The sequence below is a fragment of the Lepidochelys kempii genome, chromosome 8 (genome assembly GCF_965140265.1).
Source record: "Lepidochelys kempii isolate rLepKem1 chromosome 8, rLepKem1.hap2, whole genome shotgun sequence".
Taxonomy (NCBI): domain Eukaryota; kingdom Metazoa; phylum Chordata; order Testudines; family Cheloniidae; genus Lepidochelys; species Lepidochelys kempii.
In genome coordinates, this window is record NC_133263.1 from 16420453 (window position 1) to 16443497 (window position 23045).

The 23045-nt window shown below is 44.2% G+C and overlaps 1 protein-coding gene across 14 annotated transcripts in view; it reads left to right on the plus strand.

Moving 5' to 3' along the window:
* Positions 1–23045, plus strand: part of ARHGAP26 (Rho GTPase activating protein 26) — a 327129-nt gene that overhangs the window by 21848 nt on the left and 282236 nt on the right. The window lies entirely within an intron of this gene.

Below are 23045 nucleotides of genomic sequence, written 5' to 3' on the forward strand. Positions count from 1 at the left end.
TTGTCTGTAGGAAGCTCTCCACCAGTCTGTACTCTGGTCCTTGTGTTCCATTCATCTCCTCCATCCTTCCACAATCCCTCTCTAATCTGTGGCAGTGTGCTGTGGATAAATGCAGATGGGTTTAACCCTGCATGGGAGCCACATGGATTGGGAAGATCTTTTTGATGTTGGGGATAGTGGTGTGGCTTGGATATTTTAATGGTACTTGGTCTATTATTCACTTTTTTTCCTTGGTGGGTTCAGAGAAACACTAAATATTTGTAATGATCTGGCGTCCATGTACACTACTGCCTTCTACTGAATGGAATTTGAATTGCCTACTTATGACATAGGCCCCCAGGCTGCTCACAAGTTCTTCCCCAGCTCAAGTGGTGTACTTCTGGAGAAGGAGGATCAGAATACTATCCCTTCTGCTATGATGAAGTTCTTGTTGACCAGGGTTGTACAGCATAGTAGCAAAAAAAGTACTTATTTTACTCTTATTGCTTTTTGAAAAGCAACTATAGATGCAAGTGTCTGTCTGTCCTTCCCTTCCTCTCTCCGATTAAGGGCACAAATAAATAACCACGTAGCTCAGTAAAGCATCCTCCAGCCCAAACTCATGTGCAGATGCATTATGGGAGTCTTTCACCTCCCTCTGAAACATCCAGCGGTGATCGTTGCAGGACCCAGGATAACACTAGATGGACCAATGATCTATGTTCCTGAGCCAAATTCCCGGGTGGTGGTGCCTCCTCACAGACCGCAATCAAAACGTTGGCAGAGAAATCCTCAATCTATGGCTGCTCTAGAGTCTGCTGAGTGACAGATGTGATAAACCTGGGTATTCTGGCTCCTCTTCCTGTGATCATCTTTGTCTGTCATTCCAAATGGCTCTTCCTTACTCCCTATGGACTGAAGTCTGTATCTTTGTCTCATTGCCCTGTACTCGGATGGGACACTTGACATGGCTCTTCTGTTTCTTTTAGTAAGCTGTGGCTGGAGGGAGTCTTCATTGTTCAGAGGGGTGGGGAAGTTAATTCAGAGCTGCATTAATTTCTTTCCCCTTCAGTTGAAACAAGTAACTTTCAGACATTCAGAAGGCCTGTATTGCCAGAGAATTGAACTGATAGTGATATTTGTTGTTTCTCTGAGGATGGGGAAAGATGTTCTTTGGAATTCATGCTTGCTGGATCTGGCATGAGTTCAGTTTACCTCTCTCCTATTGGGCTGAAAGGGAGCCCAAGCCACTGAGAACTAGTCAAGGTTTGGGGCAGGCCGATTAAAGTTCTTATCCAATATCCTAAACCTTTGAGTGTCCAGCATCCCCTCTCTCCCTGCCTTCCCGAGACCCCAGTAAGGCATTTTAATATATGACTGTGGGCTTGTCTACACTTACATTTTATAGCGCTCTAACTTGCTGGCTCAGGGGGGTGAAAAATCACCCCCCTGAGCGCAGCAAGTCTGAGCGCTTTAAAGCGCTAGTGTAGACAGGCTCCGAGTGCTGGGAGTCGCACTCCAATCCCCTCGTGGAGGTGGATTACCAGGAGCACTGGGAGAACTCTTTCCCAGCATTCGCGCGCGACCACACTCGCGGGAGCGCTTTGAAGTTTCCAGTGTAGCCATGCCCTGTGATTCCTTTTTGCTATGACACATGCCTGACCATAGAAGAATGGAGGGTCTAGGTGAGAGGCTGTTTCACGGTATTTCAGTATGTTAATGAGAACTCTGATTATCACGGCCTTAAAATATGTAAAATGCAAGGTTTTGTAGGAGAGAAGGAGGACGAGTAGCCGGGATCACTTTCAGCAGGGATTGTAGCATTTTGTTTGGGCAGAAACATATGCTGTCCCAAAGTTGTGACTAGCTCTGCACATATACATGAATAATGTACAGTTTGTGGGGGTGGGAGGATGGGTACGTGCGTCTGAGAGGTATGAACAACATGATTCCTACTATGAAAGGTTTCCTCAAGGGTGGATGGATACATATATATCTATGCAAGCAAGTACATATTATTTATAAAAACAGTTCTGTGTTTGTATTTTGTGTGTACAGTGGCTAGAGGTGAAAACTGCTTACATTGTAGCACTTGGACCCCAGTGCTATTCCTCATAACTTTAAAATACATATTCTTGCTCAAACTGGCAATATCCTACTAGTAAAAAGGCAAATTATCTCTACCTGCTCTGTATGTGTCTGAAATTCATTGTACAGAAGTAACCTTTCAATGTCGCATTGCTTAAGTGTTCTAAACACTTTGCATCCATTAATACTTGCCCCTCTCCCCTCCGGAAAGAGACAGTAATATTATTTTGCAAATGGAGAATTTGAGACAAAGCAGAATCATTTGCCCAGGATCAAATAGCTGATTCAGGAGGAGGACATACTTCTTTGGATTTTTTCATTGCTACTTTTTTTTTCTTTTGGCCTGTTAATTTTAAAGTATAAGCAGAACAAGTTTCATGTGCAGCATGACAAATAGATTTAGCATGACCTACTGTGGGTGGGAAGGAGGAGGGAATGAGGGGGAACTTGTACTGAAATCTGCACAGCTTGTTCACTTCAGCTCTTCTTTTTATGTTATGAATCATGCCGCTCTTTATGCTGCGTGCATGTGAGCTAGCTGTCACAGTGAGAGCTGCTACCAGTAGAACTGAATCTGTCTGCCTACTTTCTTGGCTTTTATTCTTGCATTGAACTGGTAAGACAGCAATTGCTGCACTTGCTTTCTGGACTGTTTGCATGAAAAAGGAGCAGCGTGGTCCTAAAGGATCACTTTTGTGCAGCCAGCCCTATGATGGGCTTGCACAGTGTTGCCTGGGGCTCAGAAGAACAGAGTTCAATATTCTTCTGTGCTGCAGAATTCCTACGTGACCTGGGGCTAGTGACTTACCCTGCCCTCTAGTTTCCCATCTGTAAAATGGGGATAATAGCACTTTCCTGTCTCACAGGGATGTTGTGAGGATAAATACATTAAAGATTGGGAGGCATTGCCACTATGGTAGTACCTAAAATAGGCGAGTTCTTATGTTGTGAGATTGTAGCGGGAGAATGTGGACTGTGGTTTTTATACCAAGCAACAACCACAATCAATCAATCCTGTCTTAATGCTGAGCTAATTTCTCCTTCCAGTTTATGCAAAATACACAAGCTTCCAAACCATATGGTTTCTGTGTGCTAAATGGTGGGTGAAGCTGTGCTGCATATGGAACCGGGAATGTGAGTGTGAAATACGAGCGATCAGAAAAAGTCCGCAGATGCCGTTTCCTCTGCCTTTAATTGCGATTGAGACACATGGCATTTGTCACAAGTTAATGGCTGTCACGGTTCAGCCAGTGAATGCACAAACTCTTGGTGTGGTCTAGTGGCTTATTTTAATGTTTTTAATTTTTTTTTTTTAAGAACAGAACCCCAAATCTTTATTTGGGCCTAAAGAGGGAACATTTGTCTTCCTCCTATAACCTGTCAAGGCTTTTGGAGAGCCTGTAATAGTCTGGGAGCTGTTTGTGTCCTGAAGCAGCTGCTTATCATACCTCTTGCTGACTTCTGCCCTCTGTTAATTTTAGTGCTCTCCACAGAATACCTCTAGCTGAAGGGGGAAGTGAACTTTGTGCACCAGCTTCAATGCACACGTGTGGGGAGCAGATAAAGGAACGTCCCTCTGGGTTATTGAATGTGTGACTTTAGCCTGGCCGCTGCCAGTGTGCATGGTTTTCAGCTTTCCTCTCCATAAATGTTTCCAGCTTGACAAATTTCTTTCAAAAGCCAAGTGTTCTGTCTTTGTTGACAGGGCCGTGTGAGTGTAAAGAACCTAAGGGAAAAAAGTGGACTGTTTATCTTTAGCAAGGTGATTGAGTAGATTTGTAAAAATCTAGAAAATAAAACAAGGGATTTGAAATTTAATTGTATAGAATTTAAAAATAAGTTAACAGTAATATTTTAAAATGCACAGTGCTCAGAACGGTCGGCTATGTCATAGATGCTGTCCCTATGTCAAAGAACTTACAATCTAATTTTTTTCGCATCTCCAAAAGAGTGAGAACAACCCATGAAGCAAGGAAGGATAAGAGGACTTACAGTAACGAGGTCTTCGTTACTCAGTTACAGTGTGTATGGAAGCATTTCAGGACGGTCATTCTGTTGGTGTTTGATAGCCTGGGGGGTGTCATGAGTCTAGTACAGTGATTTTTCAAACTTTTTTTTTCTGGGGACCAAGTTGAAGAAAATTGTTGATGCCCATGACCCAGCAGAACTGTGGATGAGGGGTGTGGGAGGGGCCCAGGGCTGGGGCAGAGGGTTGGGCTGCGGGGGTGAGGGCTGTGGGGTGGCGCTGGGAATGAAGGGGTTCAGGATGTGGGAGGGGGCTCTGTGCTGGGGCAAGGGGTTGGGGTGCAGGAGGGGGTCAGGGCTATGGGCTGGGGGTCCAGGCTTTGGGGTGGGGCTGGGGATGAAGGGTTTGGGGTGCAGGAAGAGGTTCCAGGTTTGGGGCGGTGGTAGGGCTGGGGCGTGGGATTGGGGCATGGGATTGGGGCGCAGACTTACCTCCAATGGCTCCAGGTCAGTGGCGCAGCTGGGGTGCAGAGGCAGGCTTCCCGCATGTCCTGGCACCGCGGACCATGCTGTGCCCCGGAAACGGCCAGCAGCAGGTCCGGCTCCTAGGCGGAGACGTGCAAGCGACTTCATGCGACTCTCGTCTGCAGCTTCCACTCGTTCCCATTGGCCCGGCCACTGCTTGGGCTACGCGTGGAGCCCTGTGGGCCCCCCCGCCTAGAAACTGGACCCGCTGCTGGCCGCTTCTGGGGCACAGCGCGGTGTCAAAACAGGTAGGCACTAGCCTGCCTTAGCTGGGCAGAACTGCCAACGGGACTTTTAATGTCCCGGTTGGGGGTGCTGATCAGAGAACCTAGTGCCTGACGTGCCAACACGACTCATTACTGGGTCACGACCCGAAGTTTGAAAAACACTGTTCTAATATATTTTACTTGTTGCAATCAGCATGTCCATTTGCTTGTGCAGCCTCTTGTAGTGACTTCCAGTAAATCATGCTCCGTTATCTTGAGGCGGGAAGTGCAGGAGGAACCTCGGGACACCCTTCCTTGACGATCATCATCCCATAGTCTATCCTGTGAAATGAACTCGGGTGTGTCTTTTTAAACAATATCTGTCCTTTGCTGTTTCTAGCAGAAACCCTATCTTCCATGAATGATGCCATCCTCAAATATTGGTCGCCTAGCAACAGTTGTTTTAAAAAATAAGCATTGCAAAACAACACTGCATGGTTTGACCCTCACTTCCTGCCTCTTCGTGGTAATGAGATCTCTGGGCCCATGTGCGGGTGAGAGGGAAAGAGTTAGGAAGACCATCTACAGCTTTATATACTTCCTATAGTTAACAGAAAAAAAACAGAGGAACAGGTTTCTCCTTGAGTTTTTGTCACTTGGCAGGAACAGATAGGTTTCCCCGTGGAATAAGTCAGTGTTGCATTCATCTCAGTTGAGAAAACTAGTTTGCTTTAATCTACGGCAATCCTGGTTTATCGGTAGAAAATGTCACTGGTTTTCTACTCGTCTTAATAAGAAGTGCTTGGTCTTCTGCTTGAGTGATGACTGACTGAGGGGAGCATTTTCTGGTACTGATTGACCAGCTGGAGCAGTTCAGGAACTCAGGTCATGAACTATGAGAGAAGGCCTGACCTAGGGTATGTCTGTCTATGGCAAATAAACACCCACGGCTGACCTGTGTCGGCTGGCCTGGGCTGCTGGTCTGTAAAATAGTGGTGTGAACGTTTTGGGTTCGGTTGGTGCATGGGCTCTGGGACCCTGCAAGAGGGAGTGTCCCAGAGCCTGGGCTCCAGTCTGAGCCCAAATATCTACATGGCTGTTTTCAGCCCGGAAGCCTGAGCCCCAGGAGCCTGAGTCAGCTGATAGAGGTTGGCCGTGGGTGTTTAATTGCCATATAGACATATCCTTCAAGTTTATTATTGATGGCGTTTGTCTTTCTGCAGAAAGGCCAGTGCGGTAAACACATTCAGTTGCAATAACTTCATGCTTTTGACTATTCGCTTAGGGGATGTGGAGACGATGTGTTTCATCTGTGAGACGTCATTCAGAGAAGCCATAAGCCTAAAGTTAATGGAAATAATCTTTATGTGGATGATCGTTAACCTGTTGCCAAAGGAGGCAATGGGACTTCAATTTCTGTGCAGCTCATTTCTTAGATATGGGAATTGGTACCATTTGTACCAGAGACTCTTCTGGTGTTTCTTTGTGGGTGGAGACTCTAAAGGCAGAATAATAGACAGTTTTCTTCAACTTGTGTAATTGTGATATTTTGAGAGCGCACCAGGGATTCCAGCTGCTTTTGGCATGGTCTTTGGGAAAATAATAGGTCTCTTCTTTTGTTGGATTGCATGTGTTCTTCAGAAGGTCCCTGGGTGTTCTTATGGCTATAATAGTGAAGGGGGGATTCTGCTGTTTTTCCTATGATTCTCCACTCCCTCTACTACTGTGGAGGAACTGGTGACCCAGGCCACGTCTCCTGTTTCCTCAAACTATCTATTCCTTGAGAGGAAGAGTAGCTGGGCTGTTACAGAATTTATTTTTGAGGATGTTGAAGGTGATAGTATTTCTTGTACTCCAAATCCCACTGGGTTATAGGGCTGCTTTCTTATTCTGCTCTGTGGTACACGGATATTTGCAGAATATGCTGCTGCTGTGGAATAGACTCCAGCTGGAGCACTGTAAATATTATCTGCATCAGGAAACCTATAGCTTCCCTGCTGTGAATAGGGAATTTCTGCCCTTTCTGTAACCTCTTCTTGCTGCTTCCTTCCACTTTCCCCCAAAGTGTCTTCCTGTACTGCAGAAGGATCCTGGTCTCTGGATCAAATGTGGGCCTTAGCAAAACCTTTAGATCTGCTACCTAGACTCCATCTGCCAGGTTTTTCCTGGGGAAGACTATCCTGGAGAGGAAGGTTTTATTAGGTCTGTTTCCTAGGGTGCGTATAAGGGAGGTATATATTCTGATTCTCCTGATAAGTGCTAACAGCAGTGAAAGGGGCTAGGTTCAATAGACTTCTACACAGTACGCCTGGGAGTGGGGGAAGTCACAACCGACACAACAATTCATTCAAACTCCCACCTAAAATCTTATTCATACCTGAGGTTTCAGGAACTTTGTATGTTTAAAAACCCTGGTGGTATCCTTTCCCTCTCAGCAAACACAGCAGTGAGTACCTCACCTGAAACAACTAGTTACTGGGGATAAAACAACATCTGACACTAAATTTCATTTGAGACACCCCCCCCCCCCAGTCCCCCCTAAAAAGAAAAGAAAGTGGTATTTGGCTGGCATGTTGGGGGCCCTGTGAAACTCTTGCTTCAAGCCTTATTTTAAAAAAACCCTAAAGCTCTTTCAGAAACGTGGTTCATCCCTCCCTTAGTCAGGCTGCACCATGAGTCATTTGCTGTGGTCCACTCTGTCAGCCAGAGTTGAGTGGGCCAGTCTGCCCCTGGCTTTGAGCTACCCCAGCCCATACCTGCCAGCACCAGTCAATGCATGGCATAAACAGGTCTGTTACAGTTGGCTCCAGTATGATGTTGGAGTAAATACCCAGTGGAGCCCCAGATTCTGGGTGGACTCACTCTTGGAATAGGAACTCGGAGCAAGATAAGGCCACTGTTAAAGTCCGTGCTTTCAACTTTGTTCACCTACCTAATCTGAGTGCACTGCCTACAAGATTAGAGTGCTTGACTCACTCTCTGGTGTATCTTTCATGTATCTATATATTTGTATGTGCTTTTATGGATACCTAATTACATAATTGAACAATATTGATAAGAACAGAAAGAAATTCCAAATAGTACATCCATAAATATTTTCTGAAATTACACGAGAGTACATGATAAATATGCAAATTAAATCTGGCGACAGGTGGGAACGCACCCTTAATTTTCCCATTTCACCTGTAGAGGAAGCCAGAGAGATTTTGTTCTCAGGAAGCTCTGGCAGATACTTATATTTTATGTAGAGTGTGACCTTGTACCCACCTAGAATTCAAAATGAGCTCAGATGAGTTTCAAAATAAATCTCTGCTCAGTGTCTTTTTGGTTTGTTTCAGTGGATTCAGTTGTCTTTAGAAAATGCCTGCAGCAATGACCTTATGGTCTTTTTGATTGTATATTTGTTTTTTGTTTGGTTTTTTTTACCAGTTCTATAGCAGATCAGACACAGCTCCTCAATCAGGAAGGAGCTTTATCTCTTTAGCTAAAACTAGGATTCTTGGAGAAAGGGTTGGAGATGCTCTTCCTTAGGGATCAATTGTTACAATCACATTCTACTAGGGTCATTTGAGTTTTATTTTAGATATGTCAGTGATGTTGGGGCTATTCTTTCCTGGTTCTGCTGGGAGCACCCCACTGGAGTGTTATAGGATGGGGATTGTAAGCTCTGGCCACTTAATTGAAGGGGCTCGTTGTGGAATTTGTAATGTTCCTTCTCCAGAGTTACGCACGTATTAACAAAACCATAGCTTTATAGTCTGACTAAAACTTCCTTCCCCTCACCACTGCTCAGCTTTCAAGTTTGACGGATGTTTGGTTAGACAGTGGGTGGTACTGGTGGCGGAGGAGAAACCTTTCAAGCCTTCTTTATACATTCTAAAGGAGGGATAGGGATGGGCGGGAAAGGCACCAATTGAACTGTCTTTCCCTTGCTAGTTGTTTTGGTATGTTACATTTGGTGCTTGGCTAGGAAGGGTTAATGTGAGGAAGTAATGCAAGTCTGGTGGGGAAGAGACCACAATAGGTGAATGTTTGGGGGGTGGGTGGATGGAGGAGAGGTAAGAGAGAGGCCTCTCTGGCTTCCACTATAAAGAGCACCAATTCAGGCTTATGAGTAAGCTCTCTTTTTAAATGAAAAAAGTAACCTAGCAGACAAAGCAGTAGTACCTGCCTGCCCAGACTAAGCTTGTAGTAGGCAGGAGGCCCCTACAGCGTATTGGAGAACAGCAAATGTGTAGTGCCCTTCAGCAGAGTCAAAAGGGGAAGAACGTTTCCCAAGAACCTGTTCCCAAGAACAAGTTTCAAATAGTTCCACGGTTGCTGATGTGAAAACACAAAACCAAAAAAGGAGTTGGATGAGGGGAATTCTGCTCCGGGACAAATCTCCTCCAAACAAAGTGCATCTGGAGCATCTGTAACAGCTGCACTTCCTCCTCCCAAAGTGCAATGTCTAAGGTGGTATTGACTTTAAAGGTTCGGTTCCAAAGACTTGTTTGACTGGTTTAGGTTCTGTTGGTGGTGTAGAGTTCCTTCAGTAGAAGGAAGTAAGAGAATGGCTCATTGTCTGTTGTTATTGGAGTATGTCCCAGTGACTTCTAGTACAGCTCCTTCTACCCAGCTGAACTAGCCATAAAATAATACTTGAAAGAGCCAGTCTGTAATACAAAGTCCTCTTTGATAGACTGTTATGCCCAAGCAAGGGGAAAATGACTCAATCAACAGGTCAAGTACTTTGTAACTTCATAATACACCCCATGATCATGTTTTATAGGAGTCTCTTTTGTACAGTGTTTGGCTTGGTAAAATACTGATGGGTTGAGGGTAGGGGAGTTAAATAACACTTCTTATTCCATCCCTCCTTTCCACTCAAAACCACTCCCCCCCTTGATATTTCTCTTTCACAATTGGAATGGAAGAAAAATATGAAAAGAATAATGTTCTTCTTTAAAATGTGCCCATTGGTATCTGAAGTAGCGGAATCATTTATTACAGTTTAAGAAAGTACATCATGTAGCCTGGATATAGGATCAGTATTTCAGGACGTCGCTCTTATTAATTATTCTGCGGTCAGTTTTATGTCACCCTCTTTTTCACTACAGCAAAGTGCTTTGCAGTTTTATTTAAGGTGCTCTATCTAGAGGCACCGTTTTAATGAGAAGAAAAAGAGAAATGTTCCTTCTTACCTGTAGAAGTTTTAGTATAATCTGTAAAAAGACCAACACCTTCCTAGAGGTGAAATATTACCGGCAAACCGTTCTAGCTGAGCCCCCCAAGGGGAAAGGCGAAGCTGCAGTGCCATAGCACTTTTAAACCTGGGTGGGTGGGAGGAACCTTCAGCCTTAAAGGCAGAATTTTATTAGGAGTCTCAAACTTTCCAGTAATCTGAAATGTCTCTCTCCCTCCACCCCTTTCCAGCTAGTAAACAATAATGACGACAGGATTTTTTGTCTGTTGGACACCTAGATAAATCATCCCCTCTGTTTAAATTCCCCTCTGTAGGGGATGTTAATTATCTCTGCTCATTTAAAAAAAAAAAAAATTGCTTACTGCTTTTTTGTGGCATTAAATGAGTTGGGAAGTTTTTAGAATCTTCGCTGCCAAGTGGGCTCGGTGTTGCTATCTGTTAGCACTTGAGTCTCATGCCTTAAGTGATTGGGGGTGGGAGTGCGTTTCAAATCCAGTTCAGGTCAGGGAGAGGGACTGAATGCTGCTGTGTGACAGCAGTGAGTGGGGCTGTTTCAGGCACCTGGCCTTGCAGATTGCTCGTTTGAAAATGCTGGCATTTGGACATCCTGAGAGGGCTGGCTGGGCATTGAGAATACTTCCACACTAATCCCTTTAGGGGGAATACTGGATCCTTTACCTATTTTTCAGGGAGCCATCGTGGGTTGGAAAATGTAAAATCTCTGCTTTTCAGTGCTTGGATTTGGCAGCACAGATGGGAGGTTGAGATGGGAATTCAGCCTTTTTTGAGGGATGCGGGTAGTTAATGCTGGGGATTTAGGATCGGGACAATTGGAACATGACTGCGCTGATAGCAGTCACCAGAAGCATGTGTCTGTTGCTGGCATCTCTGTTCATCAGTCCCGAATCATCAGTTTGAGAGGGCAGCCTGAGCAGTTTGCACTGTGATTTCCAGCTTCTGAGGTTTGGCGAAGATGCTTTCTCTTTGTTTAATTAAAGTAAATGGTTGAGGTCTCTCCTCCTTGGGGTGGGGGATTTCTTCTAATTTGTGGGTCAGACTCTAATTTGTGGGTGAGAGAGTGAAATCTGATTCTCTTCTGAACTGCACTTGACCCTTGGGTGTCTTTGTCTACCTCATAAAAGTGCTGTAAAAACAGTAATAAATCAGAAATACTTGGTGAAGTTAGAAGGTTCCCTGATATGATTTAGGAAACATCAAAGGACTGTTAGGTTATTGAAGGGGGCTGCTATTTCCCACTACCTCAGCAGATAGGGACAACAAAAAGCAGTATTTAACTTTCAGTAGACATATCCTCTTGTAGCGTGGTCCTTTATGCGCCCTAATCAGTAGAATACAGATCACACAGAGCACTTCACTAGACAAGGTCCCTGCCTTGAAGAGCGGGTTATCCCACTTGAATTGTATTCCTCCCCACTTCCATGGCAATGGAGCAATCTCCTTGTGAACAGGTGGTAGTTAGAGTGGTCTTCCACTGCTCAGCCCTCCAGTAAGATGACCTCCCAGGGCAATTTGTCATTTCAGATGACTAGACTTTCCTAAATCCCATGCTTAAAGCCTGGTTATTGGTGTATTGACCACACAGTTAATTTCAGGTTTAGTCTCCAGTCTGACTTTATCACGTGGCATTTTTCGTTGTATTAAACCTGTAGTATGGGATATTGTGGGGGTGGGAGGTGGGCTCTGAGCATTTGGAATAATATTTTAGCTGGCTAAAAATCTTTATAATCCTTTAATATCGTCTATATAAAAATGACCCCAACTGATTGCTCTGTGATGCTATTGTGCGTACACACACACACCACACACACACTTTCTTGCTTTCTAATATAATCCACAGCACGTTGGAACTCTGGGCACAGCTCAGATCAGTCATACTTGCTAAAAATTGAAAACCTCTGTTCTCCCCTCGCTTCATCTCCATCGCAGCTCCTTCATTTAGACTGAGTGTCCTGCCTTTGGGACTGGGAACTACTCTCTTTCTCTCTACTAGCCATGTGCATTATGGAGCTGCATGCTTGTATCAATGATGACATTCGCAAAAAGAAAAGGAGTACTTGTGGCACCTTACAGGCTAACAAATTTATTGAGCATAAGCTTTCGTGAGCTACAGCTCACTTCATCGGATGCATTCAATGATGACATTGCTTCTGTTGTACTGAAATATTCTGGAGTACAGCTGTAGGGATGCTGTCCTTCTTCCCCACTCCATTCTCCAGGCTTTCATGATAACAAGGTGTGTGTATCTGGCTTGTATTGTAAGGAAAAGCTCAAGAACCTCAGAGCTTGTCTACACATACAGCACTGCAGCTTCTCCCGTTGGTGTAGTTAATGAGAGATCATAGTTTTGTTGACGGGAGAAGCCGTCCTGTCAACATAGTACTGTCTATACCTGGAGTGAGGTTGATTTATAGCTGTGTCACTCAGGGATGTAGATATTCCAACCCCCTGCACAATATAACTATACGAACATACGTCTATAGCGTAGACCAAGCCTCACTGGGTATGTCTACACAGCAACTAGACACCTGTGGCTGGCCTGTGCTAGCTGACTTGGGCTCGGGTTACAGGGCAGTTTCATTGCTTTGTAGACTTCTGGGTTTGGGCTGTACCTGAGGTCTGGGACTCTGTAAGGTGAGCGTTCCAGAGTTCAGGCTACAGCCTAAGCCCAGAAGTCTATGCAGCAATGAAACAGCCCCACAACCCGAGACCCATGAACCCAAGTCAGCTGGCACAGGCCAGCTGCAGGTTTTTCTTTCCTGTGTGCACATACCCAGTGTCTGGCTCTTGCCTTAATTGCATTTCATATCTGTTTTGGTGGTAGCCATTAGCAAATGGAATAATGTCCTTCCTTATCTGCTTTATTTGGGACAGGGGAAGCATCCTAGAAATAATTTCTGTCATCCTAGATGACACGTAACATACATATGTGTATAAACGTGTGTCGATGTGTGGCTTGCTGGGGTAACAGAATCCTGAAGATGGACATGGGCTGGAGGTGAAGTGAAGTGCGGATAGAGGTTTTCAAGTCTTGCAGTTATGACTGAACTGAGCTATGTGCAGAGTTCCTTGATGTTGTGGATAATATTATTGGAGAGCTCCAGAGAGAACTGGACTGTGTGTAGAGAAGGGGGGGATGATAGGGAAATGCATGACAGCGTGAGTTGGCTATTTTGGCTCTGTATTAGCAGATTCTGGGGGTTGCTGTGTGACTGTGGTTAGCACTCTTTGAAATGACTCGCATGCATTTCTTGTTGACTTTACCTGGATGAGGCCGGGTTAAGCATCAGGGTAGGCATCAATGGAAATCCGCTCTCTGAATGTAATCCTGACTGTACCAAAGACATTTAGCAACATGTGGTGTTTTTGTATGATGCCTGATCATGTTGTCTGTGGGTCTTTATTCACAGTGCTGCCTCTTTGACATCAAACCCGAGAAAGCGATTCTATGGCAGAGCAATAGCTCCTGTAAACACTGTTGTTTCACTTTTTACCTTGGTCAAATACATGCTTTTTAACTTGCTGCCTCCTGCCACATACAGAAACCCAGGTGGTACTCTAAATTGATAGTGGGTAGATTTCTTTAGTTCATGTACTATCCTTGGGTATCACAGATGTGGGATGCAAAGGAGCCAGGGTTTCTATTTTGAGAGTCTAGAGCACCTCTGCTAAGGGCTCCCCAGAAGTCTGTTTCATTTAATGTGAAATCCCTGTGCATCAAAACCTATATATTTCTTTAAGAATGGAAGTAGCCTCCCTGCTGGGCCAGCTATTAACTGATTAGTGTGAATAAGAAACTAATCCAAATGCATAGTTATTATCTGAGTAATCCATGTCTGTCTTGGCATCTGCACATGGTGTCTGGTTTGAAGGCTTCTGCTTTAGAAAAACAACTTTTAAAAACAATTAAAAAAATTCCATAAGAAACAAAAATGTGAATTGCCTGGTATTGGAACTGATGAGTGTTTTAGAGTAATAATTACCTTTGGCTCCTTGTCCTGTACGTTGTTTACTAACATGTTATCTGATACTCAGAAGCAAATTTCTTTTGAATTAACATCCTTCACAAGAGCCTGTTGTTTCAATGAATTGTGATTCTAGTCTGCAATCAGAGAAGTATTAGGATAATTTTATTTGGGTCACTTCTTGTCTCTCTTTCAGGACCTTAAAAAAAAATCTTCATAGAGCAATTACATTTTCCAGAGCAGAACATAACTGAGCAAAATCTTTTCACTTATTCTTTTCTACAATTGAACATTTATGAATAAACACATACAAACTGAAGAGAAACCAAAGAACATCTCTGGGTCAACTTCCATAAGTTTTTTCTTATTGGTCAAATGGAAGGCTACCTACTGGAGACAGGTAGAGTCTGTTATAACAAGCCCATTAATAGCTCAAGGTTATAGTGCTACTACTGGGGGTAGGATTTGTTTGTGGTTAAATCTGCATGGACAAGGGGAGTTGCATGTTTTGAAGAGGGTTCAAGTTCTGTTGGCTATCAACAGGGTGTGGGGCAGGAGAGCTAAGCTACTATTTAACTATTACTTTTGTAACTTTAGCGTCAGGGACTCCTTGAGAGCTCTGAATGGTGATTTCTCTTTTTTTTTTTTTTTTATTATGAAAATACTACGAAAGGCTTGGGTAGATGAGATGCTGACTCTGAGTTACCAAAAGGATGTTCTGACTACAAGTCCAGAGAGGCACATTTGTCAGATTAGCACCGGTGTTGGTAATGTCCTCGTGTACTTGTGCTGCTATCACTCTTGGGATTAGAAGAATTTTGTAAACTGTAATTGGAGGCCCTGATGATGGGATACATAGCATTTAGCTCCTAATACATATGTGCATGGAATGCCTTCCTTGCATCCATGCCATATTTTAGCCAACTGAAGGCAGGGGAAAATCTCCCATTGATTCAGTGGGCTTTTTGGTACATGCCCCAAGTGAGCTGTGTGTTCTACATGGAACACAGACCTTGTGCCCACTTCCTTGAATGGGGTTTTACTAATGAACAGCTTGGGAGCAAAAGAGTATTTTACAGCAGGAAAAGCAATAGCTTAATTCCTTGCTGCCTTTGATAGCCTGAGAAATCTTGAATGATTTGAAGCTTACAGTTGAGTAAATGTGATCCTGAGGCTAACCCAATAAACCTGAAAGAACAGGAGTACTTGTGGCACCTTAGAGACTAACCAATTTATTTGAGCATAAGCTTTCGTGAGCTACAGCTCACTTCATCGGATGCATACCGTGGAAACTGCAGTAGACATTATATACACAGAGACCATGAAACAATACCTCCTTCCACCCCACTCTCCTGCTGGTAATAGCTTATCCAAAGTGACCACTCTCCTTACAATGTGTATGAAAATCAAGGTGGGCCATTTCCAGCGCAAATCCAGGTTCCCCCCCCCCCCCCAAACACACACACACACACACAAACTCACTCTCCTGCTGGCAGCAGGAGTGAGTTTGTGTGTGTGGTTTTTGGAAAATGGGGGGGGGGGTGAGAAAATCTGGATTTGTGCTGGAAATGGCCCAACTTGATTATCATACACATTGTAAGGAGAGTGATCACTTTAGATAAGCTATTACCAGCAGGAGAGTGGGGTGGGAGGAGGTATTGTTTCATGGTCTCTGTGTATATAATGTCTTCTGCAGTTTCCACGGTATGCATCCGATGAAGTGAGCTGTAGCTCACGAAAGCTTATGCTCAAATAAATGGGTTAGTCTCTAAGGTGCCACAAGTACTCCCTTTCTTTTTGCGAATACAGACTAACGCGGCTGTTACTCTGAAACCTGTAAGGAGAGTGATCACCAGCAGGAGAGCTTGGGTGGGGGCGGATGGGACACCTTTTGTAGTGATAATCAAGGTGGGCCATTTCCAGCAGTTGACAAGAACGTCTGAGGAACAGTGGGGGTTGGTGGGGGGAATAAACATGGGGAAATAGTTTTACTTTGTGTAATGACTCAACCACTCCCAGTCTCTATTCAAGCCTAAGTTAATTGTATCCATGTTTATTTCCCCCCCCCCCCCACTGTTCCTCAGATGTTCTTGTCAACTGCTGGAAATGGCCCACCTTGATTATCCCTACAAAAGGTCGTCCCCCTACCCCTACCCCTGCTCTCCTGCTGGTAATAGCTCACCTTAAGTGATCACTCTGGTTACAGTGTGTATGGTAACACCCATTGTTTCATGTTCTCTATGTATATAAATCTCCCCACTGTATTTTCCACTGAATGCATCGGATGAAGTGAGCTGTAGCTCACGAAAGCTTATGCTCAAATAAATTTGTTAGTCTCTCAATTACCACAAGTCCTCCTTTTCTTTTTGCGAATACAGACTAACACGGCTGCTACTCTGAAACCAATAAACCTGTTCACTGGTGTCTGTTTACGTCTAACATGTGCGTTGGGGAGAGTGGAGGAACCTTAATTCTGAGTTTTGGCATTGTACTTCTATCATCATCTTTAATAGGAAAAGTATTTATGCCGAGCCTGAAATATACACTCCTGATTTTTATTCTCATCATTCCTGTTAAAAACTTTCTCCGAACCTGATCAGTTGTAGGCCTGGAACCATGTTAGAGAGCAAAAGATGCCACGTCAGTTTCTTTGAACAGAGCAGTGCCTGGCAGTGACTCTGACTGTTAGGCCAGTGCTGAAATACAGAAGCTGGTGAATCTGGCTTACATTCTTAAAAGCACCTTTAATACTGAGCTTGACCCTGGTATCAGAGTGGAGTCCTCTACCCACAGAACAGAGGTAGCAATGCATGCTGCTTCAGTGTGCCTCGACTCTGCCCAGTCAGGCTTACTTCTGTGTGTGACAAGATAGCTCAGTTCCCATGCTGACACCGTCTTGTACCGCTCTGCTGCTGGCACCAGGAGTACCAGTTTTCAATGGTTTTCTGTAACATGGTGGTTTGTCCAATAGGAGTGAGACTGTGGAAGCAGTAAAACTAGTTATTGACTAACAGCCAGCAGATGTTCACTCTCCATTCATTCCTAGCTCTGTCTAGTTTGGAACTAGGCTACTGTTCTCAGACTTTGTTTCATCATTCCCTACCTAAGTCAACTAGTCCCCCAACTACTTGAGGTTTTACCTCTCACTTACCTGCCTTGCTGTTACAATTCCTTAGTGTCCCTGGTTTGCAGTATGCTGAATATATTCCTTCTCCAAGATACTAGCTCATATCAATGCTGGTAAATCCTCTCAGAATTAAATGAACACATTGACTCCCAATGCCTGTTGTTTTACTGCCTTTGACAAATCCTTTGTATGACTGTACCGTTCATCTCCACCATGCACAGCCTACAGTGCGCCAGAGTTTGTCTGCTAGCAAACTTCCTGCCAGACATCAGTAGTTACTTATTGACAAGATTATAGGTTATGAGGAGCCTGGGGGGAGTTGTGCTTTAAAATGATACCGGGATGTGAAGAGAAATAAACACGGGGAAAAATGCCAGATACAGCAGTTGGGTGGGGACGCGGAGCAACCTTTTTCTTTTGCTGGGAAAGTCTCCGCTGTATAAAAAACATCTTTCATGTTCAGGACCATTGTAAGCCAAAAGATCAAAGATGTCTCCTGAAAGAGCCTGCCCAGATTACAAAGTGGGCTATGTCAGGAGACGCAGTTATGACACAGCTAAATCATTTGGCCCCCATTTTTTTTCTGTTTCCATTTCTCCATCTGTAAAATAAAGATAATTTTCCATGCCTGCAGAGCAGGTTACAACGCTTAATATTTATGAAGTGCTTTGAACGCTTCTGTTATGAGGTGCTGTAATAATGCAATAACTTTCTGAATAGTAAAAAGAAAAGGAGTACTTGTGGCACCTTAGAGACTAACCAATTTCTGAATAGTAGAAAAGCTATACACTAATACCCCTCCCTTGCTTTTGCCATCATAAGCCACTGAATAGATTGCCTTCTGGGTTAAGAGACAATGTGATGTAAGTTAAAATCCTCAATGGAGGGGACTACATCCTGGCCTTGCAGAGAGAAGGACTCTGATTAAATAGGTGGCTTCCATCTCTAACTGCTATTTATCATCATAAAACAAACACTGCCTCTTATCATAGCTTCCCACAAACTACTCCCCCTCCTGATAGGAATGGGGATTATTTCCTTCAGAAAGCTTGACAGGGATGCACGTTTCTACAGATGTAGACAGCTGTATATGCTAAACATTTTCAAGAAATCGGAGGCCCATCCAGTGCATGGTATGTGGTTTTCATGTGTGTGATTTTTATATTCTTCTCCTCCTCGGGTCATAAATATAGTCGGAACGTTGTAATCTATCGAAATGCAGATCTCTATGCATCTGCTCTTAATTTCTTGAATCATTCTGTTTTCTCCCCACTCCATGTGCCTAAATGAAGATGATGTACAGCTCATCACACACTTCAGTTCCTCTCCATAAATAAACCCTTCTTATAAACCAAATGGGAAAGGCCACAGTAGCATCTAGTTCTGGAAGAGTTACTTGTGAAAATCCTGTTTTGATGACTAGGGAAAATATTCCACACTGTCTGTGTGAATGCAGAGCAAAGAGAGGAAACTCTCTCCATCAGTGCAGAGCTGGTCAGTGGTGGTTTAGCTTGGATCATAGATGAATTTGTTTGGGCAATGTGGAGGCGGGGAGAGGGTAAATACAGACATACTCTCAAAGGGGAAACCTGGAGGTTGTATTGTGAAATCAATTAGTGGTGGTATTCCGTGTCCTCTCCTGCCGCTCCCACAACACTGGAGAGCCCTTATCATTGTCAGCAGTCGGATGCGGTGGTGCTAGGGCTGTATAAATGCCAGTAGGTTATTGACTTGTAGGAAGGCTTATGCGAGGGTTTAGCCTCTTGATGGAATGTTCCACTGTATGGCTCCACCTGGGTAGTTCCCATCTTCTCTTACAAACAGTGTTGTCCTAAACAAATTGTCAGTATGGCAGACTCCAAGGTGTGTGGGGCCATGCAGGGGTGAGGATTTACTTGTGATGTTGGTGCCAGAACAGTTTCATCTGGCATGGCAGACCTCACACCTGTCTCATTCATAACATGGTGCCCTTGTTCAGTGGAAAGAAAAGGAGTACTTGTGGCACCTTAGAGACTAACCAATTTATTTGAGCATGAGCTTTCGTGAGCTACAGCTCACTTCATCGGATGCATACCGTGGAAACTGCAGACGACATTATATACACACAGAGACCATGAAACAATACCTCCTTCCACCCCACTCTCCTGCTGGTAATAGCTTATCCAAAGTGATCATCAAGTTGGGCCACTCCAGGAGTGAGTTTGTGTGTGTGTGTGTGTGGGGGGGTGGAGGGTGAGAAAACCTGGATTTGTGCTAGAAATGGCCCAACTTGATGATCACTTTAGATAAGCTATTACCAGCAGGACAGTGGGGTGGGAGGAGGTATTGTTTCATGATCTCTGTGTGTGTATATAATGTCGTCTGCAGTTTCCACGGTATGCATCCGATGAAGTGAGCTGTAGCTCACGAAAGCTCATGCTCAAATAAATTGGTTAGTCTCTAAGGTGCCACAAGTACTCCTTTTCTTTTTGCGAATACAGACTAACACGGCTGTTACTCTGAAACTTGTTCAGTGGATTTATCTGCTACCATTGGGGATGGCTTTTAGACTCTCAAGGCAAGATCCTCACCTGTTAAATTGGTCCATTGACTTAAATGGAAATAGGTAGATTTGCACCAGCTACGATCCTCGCCCTTTTTAGCAATGAATTTGGAATGCTGGGAGTGTAAATGCATTCCTTCCTTGGGTGCTTGCAAGGAATAGAAACATGGAAGCAAGGGAATTCAAGCATGTGGGGCAAATCCATCCAGATGCACAAGGGCCATGCAAGCTCTTCCATGATGATTAGACCCCATATTGGCTACATGGACATCAGTCAGTAGCTGATATATGGGGGACTCTGCACCCTTTGGACACTCAAGACGGGGTTTCTGTTCTAGTTCTAAGTAAACTGGTGTCAGGGTGGGGTCATGGGATCTGTGATTTAAACACCTCCTGTGATAAATAAAGCTGGGGGGATAGCTCCCTTTGATGGATAGCCAGCCAGCCAGTTAGCTGTAAAATCCCCCTTGGTAGCTGTTCTTTACTTGCTTTACCTGTAAAGGGTTAAAAAGTCCCCTAGGTAAAGGGGAGGGGAGAGGAAAAAAAAGTGGACACCTGACCAAAAGAGCCAATGGGAAAATAAAAACTTTCCCTTTGTCTGTCTGTTCTCTGGGCTGCAGGGGCAGAGCACAAGTTCTGTGTAAGGCTTGAACCAGGTATGAAAATGCATCAGATCATGCCTAGAATTACTTATTTGGAACCCCCCAAATATGTAAGTAAATGTGATTAGGTTTATTTTCTTTATTTTGGCTTGTGGATCACCTCTGTGCTTATCCTAGATGCTTTTGTTTGCTTGTAACCTTTAAGCTGAATCCCCAAGAAAGCTGTTTTGGATGCTTAATTTTTGTAATTGTTTCTTTTAAGATCTAGCAAAAAGCCTGAGTTCCAGATATATTTTTTCCCTTTTTTGTTTTTAATAAAATTTACCGTTTTTTAAGAACAGGATTGGATTTTTGGTGTCCTAAGTGGTTTGTGCATGTTGTTTGATTAGTTGATAGCCACAGCTAATTTCCTTTATTTTCTTTCTCAGCTCTTCCCCCAGAGGGGTATGTGAAAGGGCTTGGTGGTACCCCACAGGGAGGAATTCCCAAGTGCTCCTTACTGGGTTCAAAGGGTTTTTTTGCATTTGCGTAGTGGCAGTTGTAACCTTGGGAGTTTAATACAAGTCTGGCGTGGCAAGTGTTAATTTTTAAAATCCTTGGGAGGCCCCCACTTCTGCACTTGGAGTGGCAGAGTGGGGATTCAGCCTTGACACCTCCCGTGGTCCCAACATCCTGCACAAGTGGTGTGGAAGATGGAGTAGCATTTGTGGTGAGCTGTGTTGGCTTCAAGCCATACGCTACCTCGTCACCTTCATAAAGCCAGGTTTCTGGAACTCTGCATGTGGGGGAAGTAGATTACACCCAGGGATGTGAGAAGATTCCTCTCGGAGTCTAAATTAGCGAGGTGCCACTTCTAGTTTGGGAACAGCTGTAGGCAGCCAGTTTTGGCAAGATCTGGTGTCCCTTAAGATTCTGTATCAAGTTTCTTCAAGCTGTTAGTTAATGCTCTCAGACGTGTACCCCCAAAAGTCAGAGAAATTTGGAAGTTTGTGTTTATGCTCTCTTCTCGTGCAATCCTAGATTTTTAAAGGTGACTAGAGGCTTTCGGGGAAAAGACAGCACACGGAGAAGGGGTAGAAAACAAAAGTTTGGTGGGATCAGATTTGATTTAGCCTGGATGGAGACTACCATATGCTTGTTCCGCTCAAATGAGCAGACCCACGTGAAATTCTGATAGCCTCTTTGGAAAGATGTGGACTTGAAACCCTGCAACAGTGGGGATGATGGTGACTCTGCAGTTAAAGCTTTTGTTGTTGCAGCTTAATAGCAGACTATTTGACATCACCCTGTGTCAGGTGGACCAGTGTTATTCCTCTTTTTTGTAGAGGGGGAAACTGGCAGAGGCAGGCTGTCATAGCCTGGATTAGCGCTCGGGAATTGCTACCTTCCAGTTCTGTGCGCCTGCTACTAGAACAGTCTTTTTTGTGACCTGCCTCTGAATAAATAGGCCAACGTTGAAGGCCCGATTGAGTGTCCGGAAAAGGAAGATGAAGTGTTAGTTTGCAGTGCTTGCGATTCTTTGCAAATTAGGTCCTTTCCTTTCCTGAACTGTAGGAGCCAGCGTAGGGCTGTAGGAAATACTCACATCAAACTAGAAACCCACTTGAACTGAGCCATTGGTTCAAGGTCAGGCTGCCTCTGTGAAACTGTGACAAGAAGGGTGAGGTTGTTAGTATGACAAGAAGCTGGCAAACCTCCTTTTTCCCCTTCCAAATCTGCCCCTCCACCACCATCTTTCCTCTCCCAACCCTTCTCCCCCCAGGAATTCCAGTTGGGTTATATTCTGCTTTATCTAAAATCCCTCTGCAGTTATAATTGGATACCTTTTTGTTGTGTCCTCCTGTGTGCTCTTCAGAGGTTGCTACATTCCACCCTAGAGGTAGCTGCATTTCTGTGTGTGTGTGTGAGAGAGAAAGAGACGCTGATTATGTTAAAATGAGGGTTAAAATATTATAGGTGAATAATTGATGAAAGCCTGGTTCATTTAGTTACGTGCACAAAAGCTTTCAAAATGCCCAAACAAATCTTGCTTGCTTGCCAAAAATCCTTACAGACCTGTATGTTGTGGGTCAGCTCCATCTAAAACGTTGCCATTCACTCTTTTCTCCATGGTGCTTCTGAGAAGGGAACTAACAGAGACATGTTTGCAGCGGCTAGCGTTCTAAAGCTGGCTCAGTCGCTTTGTGATAAGATCTGTGCTGTGTAAACTGCTTTTATGGTTTTTGTTTTAATAGAAAATGCATATGAAAGTGCTAATAAAAGCTGAACAGGAAGGCCAGAGGGCTTTACTGTGAACTGAACTGATAAGATGGAGCAGTCAAAAGTCCCACGACTCGACTGATGCCAAAGCAGGGTCTCAACCTGGGCCAGCACATCCCCCACAGATCATTCAGCCACTTTAAAATGGCGGTTCTCTATTTCTCCCATACCTTGGCTCAATATTCAGCCACTCAGGTGGGATCACCAGATGCATTATACCGCAGGGGTTCTCAGGACAAATTTTTGGGTGGACTCAGAGTGTGGCCACCAACTCTTGCTGGTGGCTGCTCTCATATTTTTTCCTAAAATACTTGATTAGCTTTATGAAAAACAAATAAATATGCACACATACACTTCCAAATCATTGTAATTTATGTATTGCTAGCTAGTAAGTCTGTTGTGAAAAGTGATATTAACAAACATACAAGTATCACTTTACTCAGCCCTGGCAAGCCTGGGGTCAAATTAAACCCTGGATAAGGGTTGGGGGGAGGCAGCAGGGGCTAGGGGCAACAGGGTGGGTGGGTGGCCAGGGGAAGCAGTGGGGGGGGGGGGGGGGGGCTGGAGAAGTTAAGTAACATGCC